A 26,088-nucleotide genomic window follows, 5' to 3' on the forward strand; every position below is an offset into this window, starting at 1 on the left:
AACATCACAAATGTGCTAGAATGCCCATAACAACATTTTTAGTAGCTCCAAACTGGAATGATCCAAATTTTCATCATCAAGAGTAGAATGGATAGATGAATTGCAGTACGTGTATGTATAATGTACGTGTGTGTCTGTCCATCCATCCATCCATCCATCCATCCACACAGTGGAATACTATGCTGCAATGAAAATGAATAGTCTAAGCTCTGCGCAATAATATAGACTGAAACTCACAAACATAAGGTTGCACTTCAGTAAAAAGTTAAAACAGAAAAAATCCCCAGAAAGCTAGTCAGAGCAGGACCTTAAAGTTGACGCTCAGTGGGCGGTATTGCTGTACTTCACTGTAATCACGAGCTCCTCTACACGTAGGACAGGTCGACAGGGACATCCAGGGCTAGTTGAGCCCCCAGCCCACTGAAGGGGCCAGCACAGCCACCTGGCCAGCCTCTGAGCCATGCTACTAGGACAGCTGGTGGGGGGGGGGACAGCCTTGACCTGAGCCCAAACTAAAAACAAGACATTGTCTCCTCACCCTCAAAAGTTCTAGCTGTGAGAATTCCTTTGTTTTAAATTACTTTTTAAACACCCAGGCAGTACAGAAATCTAGTTTTTCTAAAACTTCACAGATGATAGGATGTCTTGTGTTTGCTTTAAAACTGTAAGGGGGTGTGGAGTGCCTGGGACCATAGATGAAACCACCTTGGTCATGAACTGGCTGTCGAAGCTGGGTAATGGATACCTGGAACCTCGTTAGAGCATTTTTTTTCTATTTTTTATATGCTTGGAACTTTCTGAGATAAAAACTAAGCACGCAGTACGTAATTACTGAAAAGGTTAAAGTCCCGGTAGATCACTAAGCCTCAGATGCCGGGGTTCACCCCTCTTTCTCCCTACTCCCCCCAGTTGCCCGCTGTTACTAGTTTGGCTTTTATCTTAGGAGAAAACAGATGGCACATTCTAACTAGCGTAATTTGAGAAGGCTTTAATAGAGGGACGATATGTAGGTTATGGGGAGTCCACAAAGCATAGTGCAACACCCCAGGGCTTGCTCTAGCAGAAAGCGTTTCTCACCTTTAGGCCCCAGGAACCAATACCTGGGAGAAGAGGGTGGGGCACCTTGAGAGAAGCTATGGCCTTTGGTTGAGGGATGTGGCCAGGTTTTGGAGACCTCCTAGACGGGAACTAGGGAAATGAATACTCCAATGTCCTTCTCTTCCATTCCTTGGGTCTCCTGCTGGTGCCCGCCATTGGCTGGGAGGCACGGCAGGTCCCTGCTGCTGTCCACACAGGCCAGCCTCCTGGGGCACAGAGTAGGGTAGAGAGGGGATCTGCTGGGGCCGTGAGGAAGGTAACTGGTGGAGTGTGGGTCTTGCCAGATGTTTTCTGGTACATTTGCATATGTGTTCATGAATCCAGAGACAATATGTGGTTTTGTTTTCATTGCTTTTTTAGCATGTGTTGGATCATACATCATGCCTCACTCAGCAGCTCGTGGTTTTCACTCATCAGCGTCCTGGGGTTCTGTCCATGCCAGTCCCTCAAGATCAGCCTCCTGCTTTTCTTGTGGCTGGTGGTATGCCACAGTGCGGACATATTGCAGTTTATCTTGCCCTTCTCTCCTGACAAAACCTTAAGTCACTTCTGCCTTAAGAATGTTGTCTTCATCCGGGGAACTCTCTTGCCATCTTGGCAACATCTGGGAAGTTGCCATATGCGAAATATCGTTTGCTCCCATGGGGTCTCATGCTTGGTTGAAAGTTTTTCTGGGTTGCAGTATATACTTTAACTATCTGAACGTCCCGGTTTGCAGCACTTGTGGGGACTCAGGACAGCCATGAGGACAGGATCGGGTATTGGAAGATGGGTTTGAGTTCCAGGTTTGCCCCTGCCTTGCTGCGTAACTTTGGATAATCACTTAGCCTCTCTGATCCTCAATTTTTCCTTGACGAACTGCAGATGACACTGCTACCCTTTCCACCTGCCCTACAGGGTAGCTGTGAGATGTCCTGAGACGAACGGTGGGAAAGCGCTTGAGATGGAAGCCAGGGACGGTCCCCTGTCAGAGTCCAAGACTTGTGCTCCTCTCCTCCAGGCACCCCCTGCAGTTAGGACCAGGGGATTACTGCCAGCAAGTGTGCTGTCTCCCTGCACCCCTCACACTCAGTTTCCCAGACCAAGGCTTGTCTGGCCCTGTGCTTTGGGTTGTCTTCTTGCTATGGGATTTTGGACTCCTTTATCCTGGAAGACTGAATGGCTCTTGGAAATGGAAATAGCTTTTTCTGTCCATGGTTGGTTGACTGGTAGCTGGTCCTTTCCTCTTCCCTGACTCCAGGTCAGAGAGGAAGCATGTGCCAATGTCACCACCCCCCAAGGGCAGGGTGACAAGCTAGGGAACGGATGTGTGTCCCTCTCTTCTTCCAAGGCCTCAAAACTTGCCTTCTCCCTGAAGCTTCTCCCACAGTAAACTGCTGCTGGTAATTCTCAAGCACATACTCTCTGCCAGGCACCATGCTAAGTGCTTTCCACATACTACTTCATTGCATCCTCTCGAGAACACTATTGTTACTGTTCCTGGGTCCATTTTATAGATGGGGAAACAGAGGCCCAGAGGGTTCAAGCCTTTGACCCAGGTCACAGTTAAAAAGAGGCAGAGTTAGGATTCAAAGCCCAGTCTCTCTGACAGAAGGGCCATGTGCTTGGCCACCCTCCCGTGCCTGGTGGCCTTCTTGCTTTGGTTTGTTAGGGTTCTTTGTGCTTTGACCCACAGTAGTTCCTATCCACGTATGCCTTGTTTCCTCGAAACCAGTGAACGTGTTTTCTTCTTGTTCCTCTCCCTAGAGTGACGAGGACAGAGTTGTGCATACAGTAGGAGCTCAGCAAGTCCAGTTTCTTGCAGAAAATCCCCCCGGGGCGCTGTTGGCAGGCCCAGCATACCAAAAAGGAGGGTTGGCCCTTTATGGAAGTTATCAGGAAGATGAATAAGGCTTGAAATGCGAGACCCTGGCGGGGCTGACTCAGACCTCACAGAATGGCTCAACCAGCCTTTGAAGAGCAGAGAGTTATTTACATCCTACTAATGGACGGTCAGAGCCGCTGTATAAATACCCTGGCTTCAGGCCCCAGAGGGAGAGAGGACAGGGAAAGAGCCTCTCCCCGTCCTCATCCCCTCCTGTGTATGGCCTTCATGGGCGTGAGAAGCTCGGGAGGCGAGGGTTCTAGTCTGGTGGGAAGCCCACGCAGCTGGCCTGTGCGTGGTAGCAGAATGGTTTTTCGTTGGCGGTGTTGTGTGTGGAAGCCTCTGGCCGCATGCGGTTCTTTGCATAAATAACTGATGACCAGCTGTTAGTCTTCCTACGGGCATGGACATCCATCATGGCTTGTTTCAAATATAAGTCTGGGAAGGAGACGTTCAGACTCCCATGAAAGGCAAATGTTCCAATCATAGTCCAGCCCAGTCTGGCTCACATCTGCTTAGAGACACTCGCACACTGGAGGCACTGGCTGGGACCTCTCCTCAGGGGTGGGGTGGAGGGTCTCATGTTTTCTATAGGTGCCCCCTACCCCTAGGGCTCGACTCACCCAGGGAGCTGTGCTGTTCTCAGTAGGGAACGCAGGAGACCTGGCTCCTGGTAGGGGCCTGTTTGGTGGAGCCAGCATAGTGCCCAAGGCTCCTTCCCTCTTCTGGATGCCCTTCCCCGTCCCCTGCCATGGGCCTTCACCTACAGCTGACTTTGAGAAGGTACAGGTTGGCTGGGAAGGGGAAGGTCTCCTTCCTTAGGGCTTAGCGCCCAGGCTGCACACGATGGGCGTGGCCCACTGGCTGTTCGAGACGCCCCGATTCGGGAGTAGCAGAATGTCCCCGTCAGTCCGGCAGACCCTCCAGTGCCACTCTCTGCCTGCTGCAGGGGCAAAGCCTCCCTGGCAGTCTTGTCAGCCCTCAGCCAGGCTCCCTGAGGGAGGCAGGGACCTTCCTGCCTGTACTCCCCCTCCTACAACCATGGGACGCTGTCGGTCTCCTCAGTCATTTTGGATTATGATTACTACTGCTTTTCTGTCTTTTTCTCTGTGAACTATACCCCACCCATTCTAAAATGATTTAATTTGTATTTACGGTGTGACGGGTCCTGGGAATACAGGGGTAAGCAGGACAGACGTGGTCCTGACTCACTGGAATGGGCATTTCACGGAGGGTGGGGAGCACGTCAGACAAAACACAAGAGAGGGAGGGACTAGCATATGCAAAGGTGGGGTAGAGCTTGGTTTCTCTGTTGCCTGAAAACCATCCATGTGGCTGGCAGCGTAGTGAGTGAAGGGAAGCTGAGAACACTCGTGCGGGGCGGCAGGCCCTGTGGCAGGCTGGCGGGGAGAGGAGCTTCACGGGTTCGGATGAGGCAGGGAGGTGGAATGGGAGTCGGGGGTGTGGTGTACCAAGAAAGTTGCTTTATGAACATCAGGTGCATTCCTTAGAAGCGCTCATCGGGAGCCTAGGCTTGCCAGATGTTGTGTTGAGTGCTGAGGCCGAGGGAGCTTAGTTAGGACCTATCTCCTGGAAGCCTTGGAGGAAGGCACAGGGCTCTTTGCTTTCAGGTAACATGGTGAGACCTGGAAGCAGAGCAGCCAGTAGTGGCCATGGCTTCCGTGGATTCTCTGTGGAATGCTTTCCCAGAGAGCAGCACTCCTTCCACCTGTCAGCCTGAGCCTTGGGCTCACGTGGGTTCCTGCTGCAGATGTGGCTGGTGTAGGTGCGTGGTACAGCCAGACTCCGTGGAGCGGAAGTCATGGGGACCCTGTGCTCGGGAGGAGGGGGAGGTCTGCACAAAGGCACGGAAAGTACAGAGGCTTCAGCCCGGCCTGCAGAGGCAGGAGACAAAGCAGCACTTCTTCTTCTTCTTCTTCTTTTTTTTTTTTTTTTCAAATTTTTTATTATGTTAGTCACCATATAGTACATTCTTAGTTTTTGATGTAGCGTTCCATGATTCATTGTTTGCGTATAACACCCAGTGCTCCATGCAATACGTGCCCTCCTTGATACCCATCACCGGCCTATCCCAGTCCCCCACCCCCCTCCCCTCTGAAGCCCTCAGTTGGTTTCCCAGAGTCCATAGTAGAGCTGTAACGCACCGGGCACCTGTCCCTTAGCCTCCGTGTGGCTAGAGTAGTAGAGTCCTGGAGAGAACGTCACCGAGATTCTTGCCGAGCTGATAATGACATTTTCGATTTCCTGTTTGAAAAGTACTTAAAGAAATGGATGCCTTTGTGTGCACAGCTTGCATATCAACCTGTGGTCCTGTGAACGTGGCTGGCTGTTCCGCGTGGCCCACAGCCGTGTCCCGGAGAGCCTTTGGTTTGTGTAACCCGTGTCCTTAATTCCTGGGGAACGGAGTCCTCTCTGGCCTGAGAGGCTCTGCATCCTCCTAGTTTTGGAGGGATCATTTCTTTCTTTAGTCTCTTTGCTTTCCTTCAAGTCCGTGGGAAGCGTTTACAGCTCTGAACATGCTAGCCTCTGGTTAGCCCCATGGAGAACACCATCAGTCTTCCCTTTGCCGCGGGGTGTGCGCTTTCCGTGGGAGACACTAGGGCGTCGTGGGAAGGCTGTGGCCTCCGGAGCCGTGGTGCCTGGCTTCTCACTGTTTGACTTTGGAGAAGTGGCTTCACTTCCCTGAACTTTGGGTCCATTAGGGGAGGAGGGAGAGAGCCGGACAGTCATTCCTGACTACTGTTTGCTCTCCAGGTGCTCGTTCTTAAACACCCTCCCTGTGTCGGTGGGTGATTCTCAACCTCGTGTGTGGATCGCAAGCCCTTGAGGGCGTGTGCAGACACAGATCTCTGAGCCCCACCTCCGGAGGAGCCCATTCAGTAGGTCTGGGATGGGGCCCGAGAATGTGCGTTTCTCACATGTTCCCAGGTGGTGCTTGAGGCTGCAGGTCCCAGGTCCGCACTTTGAGAATGACTGCATGGAGCTCATTTAACTCCGTCATCGCGACAACCCCCTAAACTTGGTATGATCATAATTGCCACTCTGCTGATAAGGATATTAAGGATGGGAGGGTGAAGTAACTTGCCCAGGGTCACACAACTCTGTGTGGTGCAGCTGGAATTCAGATCCAGATCTGTGCTTTGCAAAGCCATGTTCTTGGATTCTGGGTGAAGGTATGTGCGTAGCCCCGACATGGTGCCTGTCCGGCAGGGGTGAGGGACTCATGCAAGGCTGCCTTGGGTCCCTGCACCTCTTTAGGACACAATCAGACCTTTATCCAAGATGACAGTTGACACCAAATGGTTTTCGTTACTGTTTTGTGATAAAGCAGAACCAAATACTACTCAGGAAACTCGGATGAGGAAATCCAGGCTCAAAAGCCTGGGGAGCTGGGCAGGTGCTGACCCATCAGCCCCTAGTTGCCCTGCAGGGCCCGGAGTGGCTGCAGACTCATTCACGTAGCCCCCACCCCATGTCCTGCAGTGAGTACAGCAAGGGGGCTCCCAGCCCAGGCCAGATGGCTTCCAGGTCACAGGAGCTCACTCCCTCCTCTGACCTTGGCACAGTGGGACCTTTTTAAAGGTCCTTTTTAAAGATTTCCTTTTTAAAGATTTTAGTTATTTATTTGAGAGGGGGGTGGCATGCATGGGGAGGCAGAGGGAGAGGGAGAAGCAGACTCCCCGCTGAGCAGGGATCCAGCCATGGGGGGTTGGGGGGGGTAGTGCTCCATCCCAGGACCCCAGGATCAGGACCTGAGCCAAAGGCAGACACTTGACGTTTGACAGACTGAGCCACCTAGGCACCCCAAGGGCTTCCTTTTTAAAGTGGAGGTTGGGGGGTGCCTAGGTGGCTCAGTCGTTAAGCATCTGCCTTCAGCTCAGGGCGTGATCCCAGGGTCCTGGGATTGAGCCCCGCATCAGGCTCCCTGCTGTGCTGGGAGCCTGCTTCTTCCTCTCCCACTCCCCCTGCTTGTGTTCCCTCTCTTGCTGGCTGTCTCTCTCTCTGTCAAATAAACATAAAAAAAATAAATAAAATAAAATAAAATAAAAATAAAATAAAGTGGAAGTTGGTCTGATGGAGGCAGCCCAGGCTAGCAGAGAGAAGTCACAGCCTTCCAGTTTCTCTGCCTCTTCTGGTGCCCCTGAAGACAAATTGTCTGTGCTGTGAGCCCCACAAACCTGTACAGACAACATGGGTGCTGTCACGGGGGACTGAGCTCTGGGGAAGCCGTGGGAACCTTAAAGCTGGGCCTCCCCAGGAGGGAGCTGGACAGTGGAGAGGAGGCAGGGGAGGCCTGGCAGGGAACTAGCAGGAGCAAAGGTTCAGGGGGTGGAAATGCAAACGGCATGCTTGAGGCAGAGTGTTAAGCTTCTTCCTACAATCCAGTCCTATCTTCCAAGTGATGTTTCCCCCGTGGAAACTTATCTTCTCCTCTGGCCAGATGGTAGGCAGCTTGAGTATGGAGCTGAGGCTTTAGGATTGTCTCCTGTTAGATAAGGGGCCAGGGCTGCAGTGTTCCAGGAGGAGCCAGTCCCTTCCCTAGTCTCAGCCCACACTTGGGGCTTCTGTGGGGCCTGTTGGCTTTCTTTCTCAAGTCTTAACCCAAACATGTGTGCCAGCTTTCCATGTGAATTCTCGGGAAGGCAAGTTATCAGGGGACTTCAGCCAGGGAGTCCCTTCTTTGCCTGCCCTGCACCCCCCACCCCTTTATTTTCTTGCTGGCAAGAAGGGGTGAATTTTGGAGAACGCTTGTCTGCATTCCAGCTCCTGTAGCCCAGAGCAGGCCCCGCTTAAGCTGGTACCTTCATCTCTGGGAGCTCAACCCCAAACTCTCTGGGTCTTAGCTGGATTAAGGGCCTAGATTGTTGCTGAGGAGGAAGGTGGTACCTCTGTAATTGCTGCTTAAATCTACCTAACAGTAGCCGCACGGGGAGCCAGATTTAAGGGTTATTAAATACGAGCGCCCTTCTTCCCCCACACATGCCTTTGTTGGCATAGCTGGGCAACTTGGGGAGGTGGGGAGGAGGAGCGAAAAGGCTGCAGAGTCCAAAGGGGGCTTCAGAGGCCCTGTTTCAAGGAAGGAATGGATGCTTGGTTCACAGAGAAGCCGGAGTGACCCCTTTCCCAGGCCTGGCCTGGGCGAGCCTCTTTCTGGGGGCCCCAAACTCACAGCCCACAGACCTCTCTGACTGTCAGGTCTAAAGTCCCTCCACAGACAGCTGCTCCAGCAAAGCTGGTCCCGGCTGCTGACTGAGACGGTCCTGTCGCCTGTTACGGCAGCCACCTGCAGTCTCAGGGGTGATACAGAGGGGAGGACGGGGTGCAGTGCCAGGGTGCCCCTAAGCCGGACCCTCTGCGTCTATTCGTGGACATGGCCACATGCTTCTCAGTTTTTTTCTGGGTGCCCTTTTCCCACAGTGGAAGGTGAAGGGCACAAAAGTGCGTTTCAAAGCCATGCCATTGGCTCTGAGCTCTTGCAGGGAGTGCCAGCTCCGTTTCCCTGCCCCGCACTAGAGGGCCTGTGAGCAGACTTTGGGTGGCATGGGCTCGCTTTGGCTAGTTGCTTTTTTGGAGACTCAAGGTGGACGCCCTGTATGACAGGGAACTGGGTCAGGGAAAGGCCTAGAATAAGTGTGGAGCTCCCTCTTGAGGGAGCGTGATCCCTGGAAGGGTGCGGCTGGGTTCCTGTGTGGCTCCTTGTTTGGGTGCCGTGCTGCCCCTGAGGCTTGGGGCCTCCGGAAGCCAAGGTCCAGAGGCGCCAGCTGGCTCGAGGGCCCTGGACGCAGGGCAGCAGGTGTTGGCCGAGGCAGAGGCCACATGAACTCTGGCCCTCCGGGAGGGCTCACACTCACCAGCTACCACTCTGGGTGAGCCCCAGAGCCCAGGACCGAGCTGCTTCCCCTTGGAGGGTTCCCCTCCTGTCGCTCACCAGACAGGGTAACATTGTCAGCTGTGGAGAGCAGAAAGTAAAATCCTGCAGACACCTCTTCGATCCTTTGACTTTTGCTTTAAATTGTGGTTGTAAAGAACTCTGTAAACTAGGTTACTAATGCTGAATTTCTAGAAAGGAACCTAAAATATAAAGACAAACAGGGAGATTACATGTGTATCGTACGATAGACCAAGAACATATGTAAATTCTTACGAATTAGTATAAATTTCTCTTCTTATGAGGATGGGAGTACTAGCAACCCTCCCATAACGTTGGGGGCAAATGGCTACAGTGCTTTGACAAACATTAAAATTTGTACCCTTCGAAGTAGATACAATGCGTTACCTTTTGTCTGTTTCTACACGGCTCTGTTTCTTATGTTTTTCTCCCATTTTTTTTTTCCTTCTGGGAAAGAGCAGCAAATTTTCCTTCTGTGGGTACAGTTGTCTGCTATATTCGCTACAACGTGTATATTTATACTATAATTGGTACTGAAATGCTGTTGCACATACTCTACCCTGCCTGGGGTCCATGTCAGTAACATTTCCAAGAACACTTTAATACCAGCTGTTCTCTGATAGAATTAAGGGCACCACAGAGGGGTGGAGGGTGGGGGCCAGTGGGCGAAATAGGTGAAGGCAACCAGGGGGTACAGACTTATAGTTATAAATAAATCATGGGGATGCAAAGTACAGCATAGGGAATATAGTCAGTAATATTGTATTAATTTTGTGTAGTGACGGATGATAACTGTACTTACGTGCTGAGCACTGAGTAATGTGTATAAATGTCAAATCGCTATGTTGTGATTCATCTGAAATGGATACAATATTGTATGTCTACTGTATTTCAAGAAAAAAAAAAAAAAAGAGCAGGGTTGGGGTGGAAGGTGAGGGAGAAGGAAGTGTGGGCTTTGGTGTTGGTCAGCGTTTCAAATCCCAGCAGAGTACCCCTCTCCCCGTGTGATTTCAGGCAGGTTACCTAACCTCTCTGAGCCTCTCTTTCACACGGAGCTACCACTCCCCGAGGGGCGTTGTTGTGAGAGTGAGATGAGGGGTGCTGGTGAAGCCCCCGAGCACTATGCTGGTTCAGGGGGAGTACTCGGTGAATGGAGCAATTGTTACCGGGTATGTAGGGTTCCTGTGACTGGGGCTTAGTCACCTGGGCCCAGGGAGCTTTAGCGGTTGATCAGGTCCAATCCCTGCTTCTTGGCAGGCCTGCCTTCCAGGCATCCCCACAAGACAGCAATCCACCCCAATCTCAGAGACCTCAGGGGAGGGAGAGCCCAGACTCCTGCTTACTAATGCATTCCAGCATCAAACCCTCAGAGCCAGGAAGTCCTCCTGTGCGTCTATACTTAATCCCCCTCACCAGATTCGAGGCTTATTTTCTCTTGCTGTTTCCTTAGGGGAAAAAGACTGAGATTTTGCTCATGCAAGATGTCTGACTTCCGTGGCAAGCAGCTCTATGTTGCAATCTCCCTGTGAAATCAGTGTATAAGGAGGAGGAAGTGAGAGGGGCTGAGGAGAGAACTGTAACATCCCGGGACTTGTCCTTTCCCAGCCCTTGGAAGGGGCCACGCTGCTGTTCGTGCTCACCTCTCTTGGGACCTGTGCACTCAGCTGCGTGCTCCAGTCTCCATGTGGCCATGTCATTGGGATCCAAGATGCCCTCTGACCCTGCTACCCCAGCACACCCACCTTGCACTTCCTCCAGGGCCCCCTGTCTCAGGGAGTATATCTCTGTCCATCCATTCATGCAGCCGGACATCTGGGAGGCGCCTCTGGTGCACACACTCTCTAGCCGCCTGGGGGGATCCAGCCCTGAGTCTCGCTGGTTTGAAGTCCTACAGCCCTTGACTGCATCCGCGCACTTCTGCCGTCTTTGCAGCTGCCAGCCAGCGTGCTTGCCTTTGTCCCTCACCTGCACAGGTGCAGCAGCGTGCTGGCCGCCCGCCCCTTGACTGTGCCCTCCCCGTCTGTTCTCTGTGCAGCACCTCGAGCCAGCTCTGTGAAACACGGACTAACCCTTGCACTCTCCTGAGGAAGCTTCCAGTGACATCCATTGTCTTTTGTATAAAGATCGACTCCTTTGTGTGACCTTTGAGCCCTTATCTCATGATTGTGCAGCCTTTAGCTCTCTGCTTCCCAGCCACTTCGGCTACCTTGTCCCCTTTCCTCAAAGCATACCCTGTTCTTTCCTCCCCCAGGGCCCTGACACATGGTCTCACCTCTTCCTGGGCTACTTTCTGCTCTACATGAGTCTGCCTGGTTAACTGTCACTTTGGATGTCAACTCAGTGGTTACTTCCGGCCAAGCCCTCCAAGACCCTCAGGCTAGCCCCCCGTGCCTTTATGAAAAGCTCTCCTAGACCAGAGTTGCTTTCCTTCTGAGTCCCTAGCTGAGTTTACAGTTAGGCATCCATGAGCGTGGCTATTTGATTGACAGCTGTCTTGATAATCCCCCTGCACTGTAAGCTCTAGGAGAGCAGGAATCTTGTTGGCTCTGTTACCTGTTTCGCACAGTGCCTAGCGTGACGTCTGGCATGCAGTAGGTACCCCATCCTTGCCTGTGGAATGAATGTTTATATCTGAGTTTCGACAAGGACCAGAGCTTTCCCCGTCTCCCCTTTGTGGATTGTCTTGGAGCCCATGCCTAATTTCCTTGGCATCCTTTCTGTGGTCATGGTCCCGGGTCGTCTTTGGGGTGGGTTTGGGGTTTTGACCAGACACGAGCCGTTCATCTGGTGCTTTATGCAGGGCAGGTGTCAAATCCTGACCTACAGTAACTTCGTGTTTCTGCGTGGCTGGTGTGCCAGCCACGGACAGTCTCTGGGAATGGGATTATACTCACATGCTGGTAGAAGGGCTCTTGTTTACAGGAACCCTGTGCTAGAGAAAAAACAGTCCTTTGGAAAAGCGAATAATTACCAGCTTATTTGTCCCTTCTGTGACTTCCGTTTATTGTACGTACGGGAAGAACTTTGTTGGCCATCTATTAGAGAAATGAGTGGCATCAGCTGGCCAGGCAGTCTTTGTAGGAGTAAGGTCAGGGCAGTGATGGTGTCTTCTCAGTCAGCGGGCTCTATCTCCAAGTCTCAGAAGTGATGGAAAGGGCATTTGGTGTTTCCCACAAGCACATTGTCAGAGCTAACGCTCTGTGCACCTTCCGCCACCACCCCCAGACCCCGTGTCAGAACTGTAATGCCCTCTGTAGCTCCGGGCTGTCCGTATGGATGGGTAAATGCCAGCTCGATGGGCAGGTGGGTTCATGGGAAGGTTGGCCTGGGTCTTCATTCTGGTTTTGTCACTGGCTCTCCGTGTAAGCTGGAGCGTGACTTCACCTTCTGAGCTCCATCCTCTCCTGCCCAGTACATCCCTTACAGGTATCTGGGGTTCTCTTGAGGGTGGTATTCACATCCAGGGAACCCTGAGGATTGAAATACACCAGTTAGCAAATTCTAATCTTCTGGTGTGATGATTTTTTCAGCGCTTGATCTTCTGTCCTAATGTGTAACCTCCTCGTGTAGGTTCACCTGCCTTCCCTGGGCCTCAGTTTCCACATCTGTGAAGCAAGATGGGTTGATTCTGGATTGGCACGTAGGAGAACTAAATGCTGTCTCTGTCTGTCCTCCCACAGCAAAGGCAGATGTCACTGATGGACTCCAAGAACGCAGTCCTCCTCAGCAGAGCCGTGGGATAGCCAGCCGGGACGGAGCTCTCCAGGTCCAGTTCAGAGGTGAAGCTGTCGGTCCCTCATGGAGACTAAATCCTCACAAATCATCTGGGAGGTGTGGACAAGAGAAGCAAGGCCCAGGGAGGCTGACTCACCCGAGACTTGGGAGGTGAGTGCATCTGTGAACTGACAGCTGGCTGTAGAAAGGTTTGGGTGGATTTTCCTGTCAGGAATGCACTGAGCAGGTCCAACTCTGGGCCAGAATGGGCCACTCGTGTGTTCCAAAGGCATCAGCTTTCTTTCCTGTGCCCCTCCTAGGCGGTCCTTGACTTTGTCCTCGTGAGAGGTCACTGTGTTTGTATTCCTTTGCCTGTCTGCCTGCCTCCCCTCCGGGGGTAAACACAGCAGACCCCAAAAAGAATCCCACCAGCCCCACGAAAGCAGGTCTGTGGCCATGACCACGTCCCTTCCTGGGCCTGGGGCTTGAGCACTCTCTCTGGAACAAGTATCTGGGGGCTCTGTGCTTTATGAGGGGTCATCCTTTAGAAGCAAGCTGGTCTCCTGTCTTTGGAGGAGCTTTTCCACGCAGAGGTGCTCCAGGCAGAGTAGTGGGGACGAAGAGTTATTTGGTGGGAAGGGAAATGGGAAGAGCCTGCTGCCTCCCTGTGCACGTCCAGGAGCTGAAGTGGCGCTGGGCTCTCCTTCCCTCCCTCCCTCCAGTGTTGGGTGGCTCGGGAAAGAAGGGCCTGCCACGGGGGGCCGAGCTGAGAGCAGGAGTGGGGAGCTAACTGCGTAGTGTGGCATTTGGTTTGGGCTCCCGAGGCAGCAGGCCCGGCTGAGACACCCAGCTCTGTAGGGCGGGGGGCTGGTCTCGGCAGAGGCCTGGTTGTGGGGGGCATCTGTCTCCCTATGCAGACCCCAGCGGTCGGACGTCCCGTGGGAGAGGCACAGGTCCTCTCTGGTGTCTGTACCTCTGATCCCCGTCTCTCTTCTATTCTTTCCAATTTGCTTAAGAAACTGATGTAAGGAAGACATTATGTGGCCAAGAGGGTCAGACCCCAACTGTGACCTCCACACCCCAGAGCCCGATTCCCCTCCCCCACTCCTCAGGCCTGTCCCAGGGGCCACGTGCCCCTGCTTGTGAATCTGGGCATCTCAAACAGGCACTTCGCTCTGACCTGGTTATTTAACAAATTCATTTGGGGGCGAGCTCAGAGATGAGGATCGGAGGAGAGAAAGAATTGTCTTTTCTTAACTGTCCCCAGGACGCCTCGAGCAGGCTTGGAGGATTCTCGCTAATCTAATCCCTGTCAGAAAAGAAACGATAAAACAATTCAGGCTTTAGAAGCCAAATCCCCTTCCTGCACTCACACTGTTTCTATATCTCTCCTTTCCCATCTCCCCCCGTTTGTGCTGAAGCCGAGGTGCCGTTTCTTGGTGAGGGCTTCAGTGGATAAAGGATTTCATACTTTGCTCTTCCATTTTTCATATTTAAATTTGCTTTACTCTCCGGTTTGACTTTCCACTGACCCTTGAAGAATTGCCGTATTTCAAGAAGGGGGGGGGGAGAGATCTCATTATAGGATATGAGAAAAATGGAGCAGAGTTTTAAAACTTTTAATGACTAAAACACAGTGTTCCAAGTCAGTATTGCATTGGAGTTGAAGTCACTGTTTGGTTACAAGTGTTTTAGGCCTAAACGGGGTTGATGACATCTGTTTAATTTTAGATGTCTGGAATACATTCTGAAAATAATGAAATCCAAATGTATGACCAAATTAGAGAACAATTTTATCTGCGACAAAGAAGTTTTTAAAATAAGAGCAAACATTTCGACCAAACAAAGCTTTGAAAGACCCATCAAACCTTTGGTCATCGTGCCTTGACTTTTCCCAGTGGGTCTCCATGGTGAAGAGAACTCTCCTTTCCTTTGTGTGTGAATCAGACGTTATTATGTAATTTTATACCCATTTTTCTCTCCTTTCTCTGGGTGTGCTCACTGCTCTGCGCTGCCGGCCCTGGAGAGACCGTGTGTAGGGGAGTGAGGACCCTTCACAGGAAAGCCCCGTTGGTGAAGCAAAGGGCTTATATCAGAGACACTCAAGGGCCACTTGTCCGCTGTTACATAACGGGCTGAGCAGCTTGGGAGGGAACCTAGGGAGAACTAAGAAGTGCAAAGGCCTTGCTAATGGGGCAGGCTCCTATTCTGGCCATGCGCTGTGTGACCAGGGTAGGCCCCTGACCCTCTCTGGGCCTCACTTTTTCCATCCGTAGGAGCAGCTCCGGGATTCTGGGAGGCTTGTTGTGGTGGCTTCTCTGCTGGCAGATTCTCTTGTGGTGAGAAACCCGCTATTGGGAGGTGCACTGAATAGTTATTCTTGCACTTTCTAGAAGCCCAGCATCGAGGGTGATAGACTCTGCCCATGTGGTTCTTCTTCACTGTCCTCATCCCGGGAAATCCTTTGAGGGTGGTGTTGGCAGACAGACATCCCTGTGTCCACTCTGTGCCGCCAGAGTAGACCCAGTGTCCAGCCGTGCCTTCCAACCTTGGCTAGACTTTCACACATAGATGGGAAGTGAGTTATGGTCACATAATATGTACCTGATGTCTTAAAACACTTGGCTACTGGGGGCGCCTGGGTGGCACAGCGGTTAAGCGTCTGCCTTCGGCTCAGGGCGTGATCCCAGCGTTACGGGATCGAGCCCCACATCAGGCTCCTCCGCTGGGAGCCTGCTTCTTCCTCTCCCACTCCCCCTGCTTGTGTTCCCTCTCTCGCTGGCTGTCTCTATCTCTGTCGAATAAATAAATAAAATCTTTAAAAAAAAAAAAAAAACACTTGGCTACTGGGCAAGGTAATTCTGCCCTTCCTGAGTGTTTGTACCTTCCAAACATCCGTGGACTCTTCCCTCCCTGCCTTGTCCCATTCCTCCAACGTCGGCTCAAGCCCTCCCCTGAGAACCAGCCCCTGGTTTGCTGAGTCCTCCCAGTGCCTGTGCCCAGTGCCGTTCGGCCCGGCTCAGCTGGCCCAGGGACAGCTTCCTGGACCATGGCCCTGTGGACCATTGCCTCCACATTGCACTCCTGGCTTGGGCCTCTGCGCTGGATCTCCCAGAGACAGGAGAGGGTTTCCTGAGTGCTTGCCCTTGACCAATGACCACAGACAAGCCTGGAAATGGGGGTTAGAAGCCTGTGGTGCTTGGGCTGAAATGCATGGGGTGAAGCTTGGGCTTGGTGAAGCCTCCAGGCCCGCTGGCCTCTGCAGAAATGAGCAGGTTGAGATGTTGGTTGCCGTGGACAGATGGCAGATGGAGAGATAACGCTGAGGTGAGCCCAGGTCTGCCCAGAACTCTGGGCTGGGTCTGTACATGTTGTCTGTTAGCCCCTCGCTTGTGCTATCTGGCTCCTTCTCAGGACTTGGTGTGGTGGTCAGTGGTGCCCAGTGTCTCATCTGGGAGGCGTCATTGGCTCTGCTCTGGGCAGGGTTGGATGTGTTGATGGCCACACTGTTTGGCAGGTATTTTCAGGTACTTTTGTGGGAACTCCCAGAGGCCCCGTGGTCAAGTGGCATGGACTGTGTTACCTTAAGGACAGTGGGCTGAACTCAGCAAGGAGAAGGTCTGGAGGGGACAGAGTGGCCATGCCAACATCAGGTAAGGAAGGCAGGGTGGGAGTTTCATTTAGTTCTGGGGGCTGCTGGGTGGAGAACATGGAGCAGCCGGGCTGGGAGTCATGGCCCTTGTTCCACGTGACCTTGAATGAGCCAGGGACATTGCCGGGCCTCAGCTTAAAATCTGTAAAATGGGCAGGTCAATACCAACCTGATAGGCTTACCAGGAAGCCCAGATAATAAATTGGAATTGAAAATGATTGTAAAGACGGCACTTGGTGAAGGCCTAGGCAGGTGTGGGAAGTTTTCAGTTTTGTTGGTACTAATAGAGATTTATAAGGAATAGTAATGACAGTATGTTGTTGTTTAACCCACTCAGAAGAGTGGGGTTGAAAGAACATGGAATTAAGAGCCAGGCCTTTGGAGTTCTGGGTTTCTTGTACGTAACTCTCTATGTGGCCTTTGGTGAGTCCCGCCTGCCTTTGCGTCTTAGTGTCCCTGTCTGTAAAAAAAAAAAAGACCCGCGGTCCCCACTCTGCATGCCTCACCAGGCTGCTCGGAAGCTGGTGGGGTGGTGTGAGCCAGAGTTTTTGCACACCGGAAGCACTGGGGATGGGTGGTGCTGGCGTTGACGGCACTGGTTGCTGGAAAGGACGTTCAGGCCAAGGCATCCTGATGCGACTCTGAGGGCCAGTGCCCTCCTGGGGGACCGTTCCAAGCTGGACTTTCTCCCGTGGCAGGTGCACCCTGTCAGGTCACCAGGCTGGAGGGCTCAGTCCGTAACAGTCTGTCTGGAGTGAGGGGCTGAGTGCACCAGTGGCTCGTCAGTGTGGCTGTAATTACAGCCCACGCTCTGCAGGTGTGAAGTGTCGCTTACTGTCCTGACGATGGCCCAGTGAGTTTACCGTTCAGGGCGGGGACTAGCCTGCTGGTAGACGGCAGGCATGAAGAGGCAGAGGCACGTTTTGCCAGACGTGTATCAGAAGGGAACCCTGGGGGCCAGGCTTGGTGCCGTTTGGTTATTCTGTTTTAATAGATTTTAGTTTTCTGAGCAGTTTTATTTAGTTATTTTTGAAGATTTTATTTATTTATTTATTTATTGGACATAGAGAAAGAGCGCACACACAAGCATGGGGGAGAGGCAGAGGGAGAGAGAGAAGCAGACTCCCCGCTGAGCGGGGAGCCCAAAGCAGGGCTCTGGAGCTTAGGACTCTGGGATCATGACCTGAGTTGAGGCAGACGCTTAACTGACTGAGCCGCCCAGGTGCCCCTTCTGAGCAGTTTAGATGTACGTCAAAATCGAGTGGAAGATACAGAGATTGCCCACGTCCCACCCTACCCCCGCCCCAGGCCTAATCTCCCCTATTATCAGCATCCCCAAGCAGAGTGGTTGTCACAATTGGTGAACCTGCACTGACATGTCATTATCACCCAAAGCCCACAGCTGACATCGGGGTTCGCTCTCGGTGTTGTACATCCTATGGGTTTGGACGAGTGTATGATGACATGTATCCCCCATTATCCTATCATATAGAGTACTTTCAGCACCCTAAAAAACCTCTGTGCTATTCATCCCAGCCTCCCCATCTGCCCCACTCAACTGATCTTTTTACTGTCTTCAGAAGCTATGTCTTCAGAGAGGTGAAGCCCCCTTGGCCATAACGTGTGAGCCCTGCCCGTGTGACGGCAGAGCTGGCACTCCTGAGCAAAAAGCTGCTGGCTCGGCAGGTGGTCCCCAGGCCTAGCACAGGCCTGGCCCTTGACAGCTTGGGTATTGGGGAGGTGGACTGGGGAGTCCGCCTAGGCTGTGCTCCCTACTCCCCTTCTCCACCAACCCTAAGCTCTGACATAATCAGGACATTGATCGCCACCATGTGGACATTGGGCCTCATGGGAAAGGCCAGGGTCTTGGAGGAGGTTGGGTAGGGTGGGAGGAGGAATGAGGAGATGGGAGGAAGCAGTCATCCACATCATGGTGACTGAGCATCACGTCTGTGCTGGAGATACAGCGGTAAGCGTGACAGATGAAGTCCCTGCCTCTTGGGTCTCATATTCTGGCAAGGGACACAGACAGTACACACATAGATAAATAAATCTGGAAGTTGTCAGCTGTGACAAGTACACTGTAGAACATTAAACTTGGGTGATGTGAAGGAGAACTCATTTAAACTGGGTGATCGGGGACAGTGTCCCCGAAGAGGTGACAGTTCAGCTGAGATCTGCATGACAAGGACTCAGCTGTGAGAAAATCAGGGGAAAATCTTACAGGCAGATAAAACCATAGGTGCAAAGGCCCTGGGGTTGAACGATCCTGGTGTGCTGAAGATGCAGACTGGACAGCGCAGCTGGATTTAGGAATCAAGAAGAGAGTGGTAAAGGAGGATATGGGTGAGGTCGAGTGTAGACCACAGGGGGCTATACAGGTCGAGGTCTCAGAATTTGGATATAATTCCAAGTATAATGGGAAGCTGGGGTGGTGCTAGTGGTGACATGATTGGATTTGTGTTCCAAAAAGATCCCTTTGACCACAGAATGGACAGTGGACTGGAGGGGGCAAAGGTGAAGACAGAAGTTCAGCTAGGCTAGTAGAGGAGTGTAGGCGCAAGATGGGGGTAGTGTAGGCTTGCAGAGCACAGTGGGGACAGAGAAGTGGGTGGATCCTTGTGTGTTTTGGAGGTGGAGTCACTAGGATTTTCTGATGGGTTGGCACTCCGTCCACACAGTTGCCCAAGCTAAGAAATACTCCCAGCGTCCCTTCTTCCCTCAGCCCCACAGCCATTTCTGAGATGGGGAGAGGAGGAAGAGCAGGCCTGGGGGAGAGGCAATCAGGGGTGCAGCTTGGGACCTGTTGAGTTTGAGAGGCCTATCAGACATACAGGTGACGATGTCAAGGAGGCTATCATGAGTGTGGAGCTGTGAGGGGCGTAGGCTGGAGATAGACCCTTGGCGTCACTGGTGTGGTAGTGGAATTTACAGCCACAGAACGGAAGGAGATGGTGGGCAGAGGGGAGGAGAGAAGAGTTTGGAGAGTAAGTTCTTAGACTGTGAAGCCCATAGGTACAGAGGGAACTGGCCAGTGGGGCTGCCTGGGAAGGTATGGACAGGAGCATATGGCATCCTGGAAGGCAGGAGGAAGGAAGGGCTTTGGAGAATGGCCAATCTGGTGGGGAGGCGGTGATGAAGCCTGCCTGGGCAGGGCAGAGAGGACAGGGTGCCGTGGGCAAAGGTGGGCCACATTTGTCCACACAGAGCCCACATAACTCTCTAGGTGTTTCGCCAAACCAGGAAATAGAGAAATGGGGTGGCAGCTTGAGAAAAACGTAGGGGTCCAGGCAGGGTTTTCTGGACATGGGAGACATTACAGCAAATTTGTAGGCTGATGTGAGTGATGCAGATGGGAGAAGTTAATGGTCCCAGGTGGAGGTGCACCGACAGGAGCCATGTCTCTGCCGGAGTTCGGGAGGTGGGACGTGGTGTACAAGGCAGGAGTGGGCCTTGAATAAGAGTGAGGGTAATTTCTTTAGGCCTGGTCCTGACTGTAGGGAATGCAGAGACAGTGGACTTGGTGGAAGGATTCCTATGGTTCTCTGACCCCCAGAAGTCTATCCCCAGACCAGACCTCTTTCCCCATCCTTCTTGTCTCCCCCTCCTGGTGTCTCCTGCCATGTGCCTCTGAGCATACTTGTCCTTTCCTGCTTAAGCACCCCACTTTTCCCCCTTCTATGGACTTCCAATGTCTCAGCCCATTCTCCCCCAGCCTCTTAGTTCTTCCTCCAGGGAGTCTGCTGGGATTACCTCAGCCCACAGAGCTCCCTCCCCAGCTGGGCTGCTGGGGCCCTGAAGGTGCAGAACCCAGACAGACCCCTGGTCACTAGGCCTCCAGGGCCCGTGGGAAGGATGCTGCCTTGTCCTACCTTGTATGCCCTTGTTGTGGAGTCCTCTGCAGCTAGGGCGCAGGCCTGTAGTTCGTGGAGAGAGAAGAGACAGAGGGCTTGGGTTCTGGAGTCTCACTCGCCTGGGTTCAAGGTCCTCACTGGTTGTATGACCCTAGGCAGCTTTTAGAAATCTCTCTGATCTCTGATTCCTCATATTAAAGTCAGGTCATAGGCTTTACCTCAGCAGCGTTTGGTGCGGGTGAAATGAGCTAAAGCAAGTAAACTGTGCCTGGCATATTATTAGCACTCAATAAATACCATCATCATCGTCTTTATTAATATGATCTTCTTTTCTACCTAGCATTTCTTCGGTGGGACCTTGGGGAAGTCACTTGACCTTTCCATGCCCGTTTCCTCTTCTGGAAACTGGGGATAGTAACAGTGTCCTCCTTAGCGGACTGCTGACTTTAATGAGCCAAAATGTGCAAGGCGTTGAGCGCAACAGCTGGCGCATAGTAGGTGGTCAGGAAGAGGAGCTCGCTGCTGGCGACAGCGATGACGGCGGTGGCTAGGCCCGCTCTGCATTTCCGTTTCCCCTGCTGAGCACCGGGGCTGCGGAAGTGGTTGCCTGGGGGTCCTGCCGCGTCTGCCGTGCTCTGGCGAAGGTGCCCCCCATCCGCACGCCCTCTCCCCCCCCCCCCCCCGGCTCAGCTCTTCATCCTTGGCTTCTCACCCTTCCCCGTGAGCCCATTCATCTCTGGCTGTAAGGTTACAAGGCTTTGAAAATTAATTTTAAAAATTATACTCTTCTGACCCTTTAAACTTCGTTTTAAGTCCTCTTAGCGCTCTAATGAAGCCCAGGCTGTTTGAGGCATTTTGGAGACGTGGGGCTGACAGTGCCTTTGTAATTTACATAGAAACCTCGGGACACACATGGACCCAAATATGTATCTGTATCATTAAGGATAAAAATCATAATCCCCTAAGCAAGCTGTGCTAGTGAGCATCAGGTTTAATGGGGATTACGAGGAGGAATTAAAGCTGCCCAAGGGGTACACCGAGAGACTTCAAACACCTCTCGGAAAACAAATTAACGTGGCTTTCAGAAATCAGTTTCTGTGCGGCCGAGGGTTTTCCTCAGGCTTCCCTGCTTTCTTTTGAGATGTATTTTTAACACTTGTGTAAACAGTTTGGGCCCTTGATATGGGCCTTCCTGTGCTCCTTTCATTAGCTGGTGTCTTGGCAAGAATTTGGCTCATTATCTGGGCATTTTGATTTCCCTGGCTGCTGCAGCTGCTGCTGGGCCCGGCCCGGGGCCATCCTGTTTTCTTTACCGTTGCCTAGCGGTGTGGAACCCGTTGGTGTGTGGCTCGGCCTGTTTTCATATCTTTCCACGCAAACCTGGCTTCTCAGAGGTGCTTTCAATTCCCTGGAGAATGGGACCTCTGAGGCAGGGGGCAGTGGCTGAGAGGTTGGAGGCTGGACCTGCGGCAGGATCATCTGAGAAGTTGGCAGAGCCGGCTCTCGTCACCCAGGCTCCACTGGCTCCTTTGTTTATTTTCCTTGCTCCTTCCTTCAGGTCCACCTGCAGGGGAATGTGTGGTCTCTGTAGGTAGTGAGTTCCCCATCACTGGAGGTATTCAAGCAGTGTCCTGGCCTGGGGTTTTGAGGGAATCTGTGCCCAGCTGTAGAGCGGACCTGGATGGTCATTAAAATCCCTTGTGAACCTCAGATTCTGCAATTTGCTTTACAAGTGGAGTCTGGGCACGGCCTTGCTGACCTTTACAGCTACAAAGATATGCCTGATGGAAGGCACAGCGCCGGGCTCTAAACACTCACCATTAGTGACCTCTGTTCTGCTGCCCTTGCTTGAGGCCCAGGAGATGGTGCTCTCTTCTCTTGTGGAAGTTTCAGGTTCAGACTCAGTTATAGGATTTCCTTTAGAGATTTGATTCTGTTGGGGACTCAGCACAAAAATTCCAAATTATGTCCACCTAGATTCCCTTCGGAAGCTCACTTTCTTCCTTTGTAAAACAGGAGCCATAAATAATAATAGCACGTATTAAGCACTTACTGTGTGCCGGACACTGCCTGAAGCGCTTGTTTGCTTGTAACTACTTAGATAGAGCTCTGTTATTGCCTCCACTCTACAGAGGAGGAAACTGAGGCCCATGAAGGCTGAGTAACTTAGTTAAGGCCACAACTAGTAAGTGATGAATGATAGCGTCTAATAACCAGTTCCTGGGGATCTACTGAGCCCTTCACAGGAAAGGTGCCTTGACCTACCCTGGCACAGCAGAGCTCTGGGTCTTGTCCTCCTGAGAAGGCTCAGTGATATTAGTGCCTCTCCACTTGGTCAGCGCCCTGGCCAGGCCTGGCAGGGGACAAGTAGGGAGTGTGACATTGCCTTTGCCATAGAGGGCAGAGCTCCTATAAGCCAGCCAACTGGCAGCATCTAGACTGCGCTGATGGCCGTTTGTCTTCTAGAAGTTTCCTCACCTTTGCCAATGGGCCGGCAGTTGGTGGTGAGCTCCGTAAGGCTGATTCATCCTGAGTTCACATGAAGTCATGTGCCCAGAAGCTGCTTCTGCTTCCTGCTCTTGGTGGTCAGGGACCCTTGAGGCAGGATGGAGGGAGCTTCCTTATCTCGAGAAAGGGGCTCTTGGAAAGGGAGGGAGCATGTATTTCCCTGAGTTGGAGGTGAGGGCACGGAGAGGCCCTGGCTGGAGTGGCCATGAGATCCTATTTCCCGCTGGAACTGTGTGCAAATCATCCCTTCTCCCGCCTCCCCAGCTGCCAGCTGGGGTCTTATGTCAGAGAGCCGTGGTCACCGGAAATGGGCAGCTGGAAGGGAACAGGCAAGCCCTACAGGGTTTGCAGGTCTGGCTTCACCGAGGGGGTGGGATTTAGGTTGACCTTTAAGGCACCAGTGAATTTCTGACAGCAGAGAAGGGGGCGATACTGTTTCTGAGCACATCCATGGAGCATGCCCTATGCTCTTATTTCATGCCCGTGATGGCCCAGTGCTACTTTCTGCCTTTTATAGACGATGGGACAGGGAGGGGAGAGGACTTGCCAAGGTCACACAGCTGGATCTGAATTCAGGACTGAAGCATGCCCCCGCTTGCTCCCCTAGCAGTGGGGGGAAGTGTGAGCAATGGCAGGGAGGCTTGGAAGGACCTGGTGGCTTTGGGGAACAGCTGGAGGGAAGGGGTGGGAGAGGGGAGGTGGCAGGGGATGAGGCTGCGATGCTGCTGCTGATGGCTTGGTGGGGTACTGGTAAGGGTTTAACAACCAGCTCTCCTAGGAAAAAAATGGGGAAAGGAAAGGAGAAAGAAAAAGACCCTGACGTGAGGGGTTTGCAGATGTCCGTGGTGTAAATGTTTCCGCCTCGGCCAGCTTCACGTTACCAGTGTGATGGCAACGAGCACTGAGTTCTCCTGAGCCATTAGGTGTGGCACTCCCGTGGCCTCGTCTCTCTGGCTCTGGTGTTTGGGGTTTATCCAGGAGACAGTAAGAGGGGAGATGACTCTGTCAGGGCTCTTCATCAGAATGCAACTCTTGGGGTTGTCTAGCAATGGGAAAAGAGGCTGAAGGAGGGGGCCAACTCAGAGGCCAGTGCTGAGCCCTGGAGCTGGAGGGGCTGGGGCCTGGAGCAGGCAGGGTGGGGTGGGGTCCGTAGAAGGGAAGGGCCAGATCCCAGGCCTTTGGTGCAGCAAATGTCTTTTCCTCTGTCAGAAACCTCATGGGTCTTTTGCTCTAAAAATGCACGTCTCCGTGGGAGGCTTCTGGAGGCAGTGAGACCTCCGCGCCCCATCTCCCTTTCCTCCTCCGAGGTCAGGCTGGGCCGCAAGCCGTTTCACACGGGAGGGGCAGTGCCGGGCCTTCTGCACGGTCTGGTCCAGCGATCTGACCGCAGTAGCAGCAACAACAACATACGTTCCCCCAAGAAATGACCTGGGAATTTTCATTTGGGAAAAAAGATTGGTCTTTGAACTAAACCCAGTTGGGGAATTCAGGGCAGAAGGGCACATCAGAGTTTGTGCTCAGCCGTGACAGAGGCCTGCTGAGCTGCCGGGACGTCCTTGGGACCGGGGAGAGTTCCGTGAGGGCCTCCTGCCCTGACCCCATGTGGGCCAGAGGACCGAGGCCGGGGGAGTGTGGCCAGACAGACAGAGCATGGCTGGCCCAGAACCCACAGTCAAGGCTTCCTGAGGGAGGGTTGTTTTAGCTAAACTTTGAAGTGTGGGCAGCATCTGGAAGCGAAGGGGTCCCTTGGCGGTGTCTGAGGGTTTGTATGTGGCTGGCAGGCATCTGCCTCTTAGTGTCAGATCCATTCCCCGCTTGGCTCTGCAGCACGGGGGCTGGACCCACAAACTACAATTCCCAGGCCTCCCAACCAGAGCAACGTGTTCTGGTTAGGTTTGGTCCATGGGAGGCAGTGGCAGGAAGTTGGAGTGCGGGAGGAGGGGAGAGGAAGGGGTACTTCTTCTCCAGTCTCTGGCTTGGGTCTCCAGCAGCAGTGTCTCCTCGGTGGCTCTGATGTCACTCATCAGCCTGTCTCCTCACGGTCTGGGCTCCCTCAGCCCGAGGAGGCCCTGATGTGATTTTAGCTCCTACTGGATAGCTCTAATTTCTGGGCTCTGGAAGCATCTCCTCCTGCTTTTCCTCTAGCCCTAGGGTTGGTGTGGGCTTTCTCTTGCTAAGGCTGATCTTCCCATTACCTCACAGTCCCCTGCTTGTCTTCCAGCTCTGTGACTAGGTCACCATGATGGCTTACTGGGCCTCGGCTGTGGGCTTTGCTTTCTTGACTGGATCCTGACTGATCCGTGGGAAGGGATGAGGGGCAGGAGAAGTCTCCTGGTGGGCAGGGTGACCCCCCTCCATCTTGCTCTTGGACCAGATGGCTAGATCTGATGCCCAGCAACCTTCCAACTTAGCCTCCACCTGCCTGGGCCCTAGACCCCCGAGGTTTCAATAACTTCCACACCTGACTCCAAGGCCCCTATCTGCCACCCCACCAGAGCTATCTGCTGGAGGCCTGGTACCTGGCTGAAGGAGAGGCCTGTTACCATGTGGTTCCTTCATTCATGGGGTCAGAGCTGGCCCCTCCAGGCACCTACACACTGACTGGCTGGCTTTCATTGTTGCCTGGCCCCCCTTGCTCACCTTGCCCTGACCTGCTTAGGTTGGCGGGACCACGGATTTCTGGCCCAGATCTCCCATTCCGTATCTCCTTGGAAGCCCTTATCTCAGTGGGAAGAAAGGGTGAGGCTGGAATTCTGTCTTGTGAAGGGGAAGCTCGTGCCGGGGTTACGCACCAGGGACAGGAGGCTCAGTTGTGGTAGACTTCCAGGCCACAGCGCGGCCACAGGCCTTCTGGGAGCAAAGCTGGGCAATCCCAGTCTAGTCCCACGTTGCGTTTCATGTGAAGGCACAGCGGCCTGAGAGGAGCAAGGACTTTCCCAGAGTCACCCTGAACCAGTGGCAGAGCAGCTGCTGAGGCTGTGATTCCCTCCCCAGCACGTGGTGGGCCTGCCTGTTCCTTGCTGGCTTCAGGAAGCACCGTGGGTGCGCTGGGGAAGGCGGCCCTGCTGGGAGGCTGGTCTGCTGCCTGAAGACGCCTCAGCCGGGCCTGGGTGATTGTTCCCCAGAATCCTTGGAGGTCAGCAGAGGCCCATCCAGAGCCCAGGGACGCCAGGCTGCCGTTCTGCCGAGTGCGGGATACGCATGTGTGGACGCCTGCCCTGGGCGCGGCCCCGGAGATAACCCTGAGTACACACCGGAAGGCAGTGACAAGTTGTGCAAGAGCTGTGTGGCAGCCGTGATACTTGTGAGGCTTTGTACGAGACCGAGAGGGCAGCGTGGTCCTGGGAGAGGGATGACTGAGCAGTGCCGGGCTCTTGGGGGACCTGCCAAGGGAGGCCAACATGGTGGGAACACCACGGAGGCAGCAGGCAGTCTGCGAAGTCCTTTGGGGAGTGCCCTCTGCTCAGGTCGTTGACCTGCTATGCAT

At 53.1% G+C, this 26,088-nt stretch overlaps 1 long non-coding RNA gene across 1 annotated transcript in view; it reads left to right on the forward strand.

The window, feature by feature from the left end:
- The window catches only part of LOC123001517 (uncharacterized), a 313,834-nt gene that overhangs the window by 182,812 nt on the left and 104,934 nt on the right, over positions 1-26,088 (forward strand). The window contains exon 6 of the long non-coding RNA XR_008957649.1: positions 12,554-12,758. This is a non-coding gene — a long non-coding RNA (uncharacterized LOC123001517). The remainder of the gene's footprint in view (positions 1-12,553; positions 12,759-26,088) is intronic.

The sequence above is a fragment of the Ursus arctos genome, unplaced genomic scaffold (assembly GCF_023065955.2).
Source record: "Ursus arctos isolate Adak ecotype North America unplaced genomic scaffold, UrsArc2.0 scaffold_5, whole genome shotgun sequence".
NCBI classification, from domain to species: Eukaryota; Metazoa; Chordata; class Mammalia; order Carnivora; family Ursidae; genus Ursus; species Ursus arctos.